The 10,653-nt window shown below is 37.7% G+C and overlaps 1 pseudogene; it reads right to left on the bottom strand.

Annotated features, from left to right (window-relative positions):
- Positions 1–4,488: 4,488 nt before the first annotated feature.
- LOC125473283 overlaps positions 4,489–10,653 on the bottom strand; it is an 8,680-nt pseudogene continuing 2,515 nt past the window's right edge.

Here is a 10,653-nt window from a genome sequence, read left to right as displayed (position 1 = left end):
TTCTTTTGAGTTTTTGAGAATTTGGATGTTTGAGAGTTTTAGAGTTACAAAACTTTAGCATATGGTCGTAAAATGATTTCGGAACCCTTTCTTTATCTTGGAACCTCGTATTTATAAACTCTCCAATCTTGCCTACAAATGAATTTGGCATTGATTGTGGACTCACTTAATTGACAAAAAATTAGGACTCGATTTTGTGTGCCGATTCATAATTTGACTCTATCAATTAACATTTGATTTAATTAAATTAAAATCAAATAATTTACTCCCGCCAAGTGTTGACATGCGTCCTTCTTGATGACTCGTCCGATTTTGATGAGTCACATCCGTGTGTACATTTTATAAAACACAGTGTATGCCACGTATGCCCTGACATACCAAAACTTTAATATATTGACGAACATTTATTTCACTGAAATTTCGATGTTTACAACACAATTTGTATTCAATTTGATTATCACCGGTTTTATCTAGCTATCAATTAAAGGTAATATATTCAATGATGCCAAATAAAATTTTATAATTCTTTATCTCAATTAAAATTGGATATTCAAGATTTTAAAGAGACAATTTTGACCAACATAATAATTGATCATTTACAGCAACCATATGTGTATATCCCAGTATATCAATTTTGACCAACGGAATAAATCATACGAGTAAAATTCCAGATAAGAAAGCGGAAGCAGATTCATAAAAATCATTACAGACCCAGACAAAATAATATAGTATCAGAGATGATCAAAACCAAGAAGGAAAGTTTTCCAGAAACAACATTCAAGTTAAAACCTTTTCTTGCCTAAAAACGGATTGTGTCACATGCATTAACTTCATTAGTCTAATATGAAACCATTAGTTTAATAACAATAATAATAATAATAATAATAAAGGTTAACTATTAGACTAACCATTAGATGCATCAGGACACAAAACCATGGCTTCTAATATTGACATTTGCAATTCAATATATATTGATATACTAGCTCAAAATAAAATTCAGAAGTTTAATAACCATTAGATGCATATGTTTGTTCATATATTCACAAACCTCAACAACTCCTTGATCTTTTGCAAAGATGGTTTAGACAAAACAAGATTTTTCCCTTTTTCAAAATTGCAATTGTCAAATAATTTTGAAAGAAAAAAACACTACCTAATCTTTTACATAAAGATGTACTCTATATTATTTTCTTAAAACCTTACAAAATTCTTTTGCAAACCAAAGTCGATTCCTGCTAAATCATCACATCGATTCCTACTTTGATTTATACTTTCAATTTGAATTCAAGAGCAAAAATTTTAGGCTTTGATACCACCTGTAAGACTAAACTTATCAACAACATATGTTAAGAGATTAAGCTTAGGAACCACAAATTTATACAAGTATTAAAATCACAATTTGATAAACACAATAACAAACTAACCCGTTCAAGCAATAGAACAAGAAGCCAAAGCAGACTTCTAAACAATGCCCAAAGTATGCAAGTTTAATATTGGGCGTATATTTTCTTAGAGCACTATTTATATTGAAACCATCCTCGTGATTTCCCTATTAAAATCAGCTTAAGAAACAAACACACAATTCCTATCCAATTATGAAAGCTAAGTATCAAGATTTAATTAAAGTTTCAATCCCAAACTGATTAGGTCAATTTTAACCTTTGCAACAAAAACCTTTCCATACTAATCTGAAACACTATAGCCGGTTTCTAGCACTCACGACCCTACTCATATTTTAACACGACTATCATGAAATGAAATGAAAAAAAAGTCCAAACCGAAGTTCTTCGACCACACTGTAATTGGCGAACACAAGTACAAAACACGACTCTCCGCTAAACTTAGAGCTTAGAGAAAGGAAGGGAGCAGCTGATGGAACCGACTCAACTCCTTCATTCACTTGTTGATTCCATGGACTCCACAACAACAATCAAAACCAGCATTCAAGAGCTTCACTTATTTCAAAAAAAATCATTACAAAAAAAATAGAAAACGTCCAAAAATTTTAAGAAACTAGTACCTAAAAACGAAAAAAAAAATCCAAGCAATTTCAAGTAATCCTACCCAGAAATAAACAATTCCACCAAAGAAAAATAAACAACAGTAGGAGAAAACCCAATAATTTCAAAAAACCAATAAGGGTTTAAGAGCAAGAAAATGGATAAGCTACAAATATTGAAACTTTAGGCCCGTTTAATATTCAAGTCAAAATTTTTTATTATTTTTAAAATCAGTTGGGGGAACAGTCTGCAAAGAAAGACTAGTGAGACTGTGTAACAGTCCAGTTTAGGGATGATTCATCCAAATATTTTTCTTCAAAATTATTAGAGCGCGATTCGAATTAGTGTACATATCTAACATCTTTCTACACCCAACTTACTATCTTCACTCATATTATTTTTTTATTAAACAATTAATATCTCTTTAAATCCAAATTTATTATCTAAAGTACTACCCTCTCAAACCCAATTCAAAATGTAAAATTATTTTTACACTCATTCCATAGCAGAATATGAGATGTCAGGCCTAGTAAAGGTGAGGTACTGTAAAACACCTACTAAGCTTCTGTAAATAGTTGGATGTGGAAGAGTAGTGCTTTCTGGTATAAGTAACTAAGTATGAGGCCTTAAAGGTATAGGAGTAGGTTTACAAGTCTCTATGCCATCCTTTTTAACCAAATCTTGAATGTACTTCGATTGGAGAATAAACAAATCACCATTCTCTTTGCACTCAATTTGCCGGCCCAAAAACAAGTCAGAGGACCCATATCTTTCAATTCAAACAATTCTACATGATTATTAATCACTTGTTGAACTTGAATATTAGAACCAGTTAAAACGATGTCATCCACATAGAGCAATAAAATGACCACATGGGAACCATCATATATGACAAAACTAGCATCTGACTGGAAGGAAACAAATCCCAAAATAGGTAAGGCTCCTATAAATTTTGAGTGAGAAGCTCTAGGAGCTTGTTTGGGACCATAAGGAGATTGAATGAGTCTGCAAACATAGTCAGCAAACTTGTAGAAACGCAATTTTAATATCCAATTGCCTAAGTTTCCACTTATGAGTTGTAGCCAAAGCCAGAATAAGTCTCATAGTAGAATGCCTCACAATTGGACTAAAAGTCTGTAAGTAATCAATGTCATGCTAATGTGTAAAACCCTGAGCAACCAATCTAGACTTGTACCTGGCAATACTCCCATCAGAGTTCTTTTTAACTTTATACACCCATTTTCACCCTACTACAGACCTATGCTGAGGAGGTGGAACTAAAATCCAAGTTCCCTGAGACTTTAAGGCATCAAATTTCTCCTGCATTGCTTGCTGCCAATAACTGTTAGAGGATGCAGCTCTAAAACTCTTAGGTTCATCTATATCAAATATTTGAGCTACCAGAATAACCAGACAAACAATTGAAGTCTGAATCAATACGTAAAGACTGTAATTTTGGTAAAGTAGCAAGATAGGCAGAAGAATCATGCCTGAAAACTTTACCAGTTTGCAATCTGGTTTAAATTGCAAGTCTAACATTGGATGTAAGAGATGTATCAGAAGGAACACAAGAAGATGAATGATGAGATAGGAAAAAAAACCTTAAGCTATGCAGGATGATGGACAGTAACATAAAGGAGGAATCCTGAAGAGTAGCACTGTCGTGAGTTGGAGTAGCGAGTGTTTCAGATTCCTAAAAAGTTGCAGAACTAGAGACAGTAGTGGATGAACTTGCTGAAGTTGATGAATCTCCTTGAGAGATAAACTGAGGAGCAACAAAAGTATTCTGAGAAATAGCACCTGGAAGAGTAACCAGTACTGAAGGTGACAACGCATCATTGGAACTGAGTATACAGTGCTATGACTGAGAATACTTCGAATGACTTTTCTAGAAAAAGTTTCTTATCATGTACTGTATGTCTAGAAACCATTAACTTTTGATTCTGAAAGTTGTAACAAATAATCGCCTTATAACCAACTGAATAACCTAGAAAAACATTAAATACAGACCTAATTAGTAACTTGTTGCTAATGTAGGGCCTGATATATTGATATACTGCTGTTCCAAAAACCTTTAAATAACCCAACTCAGGTTGAGTATGATACAAAGCACAAAATGGAGAATCCATGTGTAATGACTTGGTAGACATCCTATTGATAAGAAAAACTGCATGAGCACAAGCATGGAACCAAAAGAATTAAGTCAAGCCTGCTGCAGCGAGTAAAGTGATGCCTGTTTCAACAATGCGTCGTGCCTTCTTTTAACAAAACCATTTTGTTAAGGTTCATAGGGACAAGAAGTTATGTGTTGAATGCCCTTAGATACTAAAAAACTATCACACATTTTACTAAGATATTCACCAAATGCCTCAACGATATGAAGATGTGAAGCATAACCAAAGATATGAAGTAAACAAAGCATAACTTGTCAAACTCATCAGACGCCTCAACGCACGTTGAAATGTCTAGGTTCCAAATAAACGTATTAAATTGTCCACAAAAGAACAATACTAGTAAACTAACTGCACATCAGCACTATATCAACCGCATTCTTCAAGCAGCTCGAGAAAGCATGTGAAGAGCGGAAATCAATACAGTTGCTGATATTGATCATTCCTTCTGGTCATTTTTCACATTATCACAGAATTATGGCATGTAGTAAGAAACAATGTCAGTGTGCATGCCAAACTTCCAAACCAGCCCTTCTATTTTTTTCACTTTACTCTCTTCCATATCTTGGGGAATCAATCTTCGGGCTCTACAACAACTTCAAAGTGCATTTGCGACCAAAGAGTTTCAAAATACTTGTGGCGGAAACTCTCCTGAAACTAATCTAGGATTTCTAGTTTCAATTTGCTAGTATTCTCCTTCCAGACTTTTCTTAACATAGCACAGCTGTCTATCTTTTTTATACTCAACTTAGCCATAAGATACCCTACCCGTGCTTGACCTGCTGCCTCTGGCCTTAAAATAATAGCTGGGGGGGGGCTGCCATAGACTCGAGAACAGATCTTAAACATGGCAACACCTGGCCATTCAGCAGACCATAAGCAAAAACAGACACTCGGTCTTTACAGTCTTCAATTGGATCAGTATGTAGTGGAAGCTTGATGACCAAAGGCTGGAATGACAAAAAGTAATACTCGGTCAGTTAGAGGCTTATAGTAAGGTTTATCTGCTGGGGGATCCGAGAAAGTGCACAGAGACCGAGCATAATCAACACGCCACTCTGTTTTACACTAGTAACACCATGCATGTAAGGACGTACTGTATTTATCAACTCACTGTATATCAGAAACTCAGGGGCTGAATTAGAAACAGATGACCAACAGTGGAGAAACACTGTCTCCTTAAGCATGCCGGCTTGATATCGAACTGCATGGACTTTTTTCTATCTCCTTCAGATGACCCTGAACTTCCTCTAATAAATTTGGCAACCCTATCTACCCAACCAGCACAGATAGCTTGGCGTAGGAGCTCTTCCTCATACAGTGAAAGAGGGTTCTTACTGTTGGAAACCCTCCAAACATGTTCAACATCTTCCCAACTTCCAAAAATCCATGAAAAGTCATTCTCGCCACCAGAACCACCACTTTGATTAAAGACAAGCTGGAGTAGTTGCTTTCTCAGCTTGGACATTTCCTCCATTGTTTTCGGGTGTAGACCATTGGCATTACAGAATTCCACTAGGCTCTCTGCAAGTTCATAGCACTGCAAAGCAAAAGCTACGGACAGATCATCTATTGGATGTGTCATTATTAAAAGTAGGGTGGATAACAGCTTAGCTGCTATTGGTGTTTCGCTGTTGCTTTCGGTCCTCCATCATCTATTGTTTTTATCCATTGCTTTCGGCCCTTCTTCACTGTAAAGCTAAAGTTAGATAATAGATTAAGATTAGTGGGATTGGAGGTCATCATTATGTTGGCTTAGCTGCCATGGTCCTCCTTTCTTCTTCACGTTTTTCTTCTCCCATATATGTTGCATCGTGTAATGTTTTTCAGACATGAAACATACATCAAACATTCAACATGGTATCAGAGCGGGCATCATCCTGAGCCAGTTCTGTATATCGAACCTGCTGTGTTTATTTTTCAAAAACAATGGCAGATGGAAGTATCATTGCTTCTTCATCTGGAAGCGCTTCTGAAATGGATATCAATCCAAACCAACGACTCAGTTCAGTATTATTGAATGAGTTTAATTATTTGCCATGGGCAAGGGCTGTTAGTCTTGCTCTCGGTGGAAGATCCAAACTCGGTTTCATCAATGGCAGTCAACCTGCACCAGATGCTTCTTCTCCAGAATATGGAGGGTGGCTATGTAAAGATCAACTGGTCATGTCATGGTTGTTAAATTCTATGGAAAGGAATATTGCTGAAATCTTCAGCTATTCCGAGTCGTCTCTCATCCTTTGGACCACTGTGAAGGAGATGTATGGAAATCAAAACAATGCAGCTCGCATCTTTCAACTCAAGAAGGATATCTCCAACATACAGCAAGAAGGTAAAAGCTTTGTTCAACATCTTGGTTCTTTGAGAAGCATGTGGAATGAGTTAGATGTGTACAGACCTCACACAACTGATCTCTTTGTGCTCCTTAAAAGAACTGAAGAAGATAAAATTTTTCAATTATTGTCTAGCTTGAGCTCAGAATATGAGGATTTGAGAAGTCACATTCTCATGAACTCGGAGCTACCATCCTTCACTAGTATCTGTGCAACTATCCAACGTGAGGAAGTAAGGAGAAAAGTCATGAACAATGGTATAAAAACCAACGTGACAGAAGCTAGGGCTTACCTGACAAATGAAAAAAGATATAAAGGAAAAAACCCTCATTTAAAGTGCCCACATTGTGACAACATCGGGCATGTGAGAGACAAGTGTTGGATCCTACATCCAGAACTCAAACCTGACTTCATAAAGGATAAATCTGTACCAAAGACAAGTCGAGCACACCCTCGTGCCAACACTGCAACATCTTCATCTATCAACAATGTTGATACCTATCAACAGTTCATTGCAAATCCTGCCATCTTTTTAAATGAGTTCGCAGCGTATCTCCAACAAAAGAAGGGAAAAGAGGATGGATCGGTTGATCATGAAGATGGAAGTACTACTGCATTGATGGGCAAATTTGCAGGTTTTTTAGCTGATGCTGATTATGTACCTCAGACAGACTTGAAAGGTATCGTAACTGCTTTCCAAACTGCTCTTAAAATAAATGAGTTACATGATTTTTGGGTTGTAGATTCTGGTGCCACAGACCATATGACTAATCAAATGTCAAAGTTACATAGATTTGAGAAACTACATAATCCTTCACTTGTATCTGTTGCTAATGGTGAAGGTGCTAGGATTGTAGGAAAGGGAAAAATCCACCTGATATCTGATCAAATAGAGTCTATGGCCCTATATGTTCCATCATTTCCATTTCAACTTCTCTCAGTGGGAAGAATCACAAATTCCTTAAATTGTTTGGCCATTTTTTCACCAAAAACTGTCATTTTTCAGGATTGTATAACCAAGAGGACGATTGGTGAGGGGTTTTACCTTGATGGTCTCTATTACATATCAAAAAGCTCTTCCTGTGGGTTCCATGCCAAGTCAAAGTCCATCCATACCTCCATTCAAGCTTCCACCTTGTGGCACCAACGACTAGCTCATCCATCTCAACCTATCTTATCCACCTTATTTCCTGACTTAGGCAAAGAATCAACCCACTGTGAAACTTGTCATTTGTCAAAGGCAACAAGACTACCTCTAGGGTCTTCGATGTCTAGAGTTTCTCATCTTTTTGAACTTGTACACTCTGATATATAGGGACCAACAAATGAATCTTTTGATGGTTATAAATATTTCATAACTTTTGTTGATGATTATTCAAGAGCCACCTGGTTATATTTGTTAAAATCAAAAAGTGAGGTGATGGAAGTGTTTAAGGACTTTCACAACCTTGTCAAAAATCATTTTTCTTCTCAAATCAAAACCCTAAGGTCTGATAATGGCACAGAATACATGTCCTAAGTCATGACTCAATATTTGAGCAACAATAGCATCATACATCAAACTAGCTGTGTTGGCACACCCCAACAAAATGGTGTTGCCAAGAGAAAAAACCGAGATCTCCTTGAAAAAACTAGGGCATTGATGTTACAAATGAATGTACCAAAACGTTTTTGGTCTCAAAGCGTCATGACAGCAGCTTACCTGATCAACAGATTACCTAGTAGGGTTTTGGGGTTCAAATCCCCAATGGAGATAGTCAAGAACAGAAAGGTAGACTTGTCTCACCTTAAAGTCTTTGGATGCATCTGTTTTGTTCATATTCAGTCATTACATCGAGACAAACTTGATCCTAGGGCAACTAAATGCATTTTCCTTGGCTACTCGTCCACACAAAAAGGGTATAAGTGTTATAATCCACAACTTAAGAGATTAATTGTTTCAAAGGATGTTCAATTTCATGAAACTAACTCTTATTACAGTAAGTCTCTGGATACTATAAGTCAGGGGGAGATTATCTTGGACATGTTTCCACTGCCAAGGACTGAGATACTCAACAATGCGGGTGATCAAACTCACACAATGGATCTTGTGGCTCCAAATCAACCGGATTCATATGACGACAGCAACATGCCTGTAGAAGATGAAACTCTACGTAGTATTGGTCCTGAAGAACCTTCAGAAGAGTCTCTTCCTACCATACCTCGACGAAATCCAACTCGTGAGAGGCACCCACCAGCAAGACTGCAAGACTTTATTACGTACAAGCTCAAGCACCCCTTATCCAACTACTGTTCTTATCAAAAGTTGTCACACAATTACACTGCCTATTTGAGTAATATATCTGCGCATGAAGAGCCTCAATCATTTCAAGAAGCTAACCAATCCCAAGTGTGGCAGCAAGCAATGCAGGATGAACTGCATGCACTCGATCAACATAAAACTTGAAGCATTGTGCCACTGCCCAAAGGAAAGAAGATAGTAGGCTGCAAGTGGATATACAAGATTAAATTCAACTCGGATGGGTCTATTGAAAGACACAAGGCACGATTAGTGGCCCGTGGCTTCACTCAAACATTTGATGTGGATTACAAGGAAACCTTTGCCCCCGTTGCAAAGATGAACACAGTGCGCGTACTCTTGTCTGTGGCTGTCAACAAAGGATGGCCTATGTATCAAATGGATGTAAAAAATGCCTTCTTACATGGTGAGCTTGAAGAAGACGTCTACATGAGATTACCACCGGGTCACTCTCAAAGTCATAAACAGGATGTTGTGTGTAAACTGCACAAATCAATTTATGGTCTTAAACAATCACCGAGAGCCTGGTATGCTAAGCTCAGTTCAGTCCTTATCAGTGTTGGTTTTGGAAGAAGCAATGCGAACTCCTTTTTATTTGTACGCTCAGGCACCGCTGGTACATTGGTTGTTCTTGTGTATGTTGATGACTTGATCATCACCGAAGATAAGCCTGAAGAAATCAAAGAACTCAAGCACTCCCTTCAGCAACGCTTTGCAATAAAAGATCTTGGTGTTCTGAGATACTTCCTTGGCATCGAAATGGCTACATCTCACAAGGGCTTCTTCCTTAACCAGCGCAAATATGTTCTGGATCTCCTTAAGGAAGCAAACATGAGTGATGCTAAACCGGTCCCTACACCTCTTGACATTAAACTTAAGGTCAGCTTAGAGGGTCAATCTCTTCCAAACATAAGTTATTATCAGCGGTTGGTTGGTAAGTTGATATACCTGACCATCACAAGGCCCGACATTACCTATGCTGTCAGTATTGTTAGCCAATTTATGCACTCTCCCACGATGGAGCACTTTAACCTAGTCAAAAGGATACTTCGGTAACTAAAAGGTTCTGTGGGACGTGGTATAATCATGAAGAAAAATGCAAGCACTCAGATTACAGGTTATTGTGATGCAGATTAGGCTGGCAATTCCATTGATCGTAAGTCTACAACAGGATTTTGCACGTTTGTGGGAGGCAACCTTGTCTCATGGAAAAGCAAAAAACAAACTGTCGTTGCAAGATCCAGTGCTGAGGCAGAATATCGGGCAATGGCATCTACTGCGTGTGAACTAATCTGGCCCAAAGGTTTACTGTGTGACTTAGGTGTTTTCAATCATCAATCCATGTCCCTTTTTTGTGACAATCAGGCTGCAATGCACATTGCTTCCAACCCAGTTTTTCATGAGAGAACCAAGCACATTGAAGTCGATTGTCACTATGTTCGTACACAAGTTCAATCTCAGGTTATCCAAACACATTTTGTAAGGAGCTCGGATCAACTTGCGGACCTATTCATAAAATCATTGGCCTCTCATCAGTTTCAGCTTCTTCTTGGCAAGCTTGGATCTATCAACCTTTTGGATCCAGCTTGAGGGGGAGTATTGGATGTGTCATTATTAAAAGTAGGGTGGATAACAGCTCAGCTGCTGTTGGTGTTTAGCTGTTGCTTTCGGTCCTCCATCATCTATTGTTTTTATCCATTGCTTTCGGCCCTTCTTCACTGTAAAGCTAAAGTTAGATAATAGATTAAGATTAGTGGGATTGGAGGTCATCATTATGTTGGCTTAGCTGCCATGGTCCTCCTTTCTTCTTCACGTTTTTCATCTCCCATATATGTTGCATCGTGTAATGT

This window comes from the organism of the source record quoted next, unplaced genomic scaffold (assembly GCF_019419815.1).
Source record: "Pyrus x bretschneideri cultivar Hongxiangsu unplaced genomic scaffold, Pyrus_bretschneideri_v1 Contig81, whole genome shotgun sequence".
Classification (NCBI taxonomy): domain Eukaryota; kingdom Viridiplantae; phylum Streptophyta; class Magnoliopsida; order Rosales; family Rosaceae; genus Pyrus; species Pyrus x bretschneideri.
This window is presented reverse-complemented; position numbering and strand designations above follow the sequence as displayed.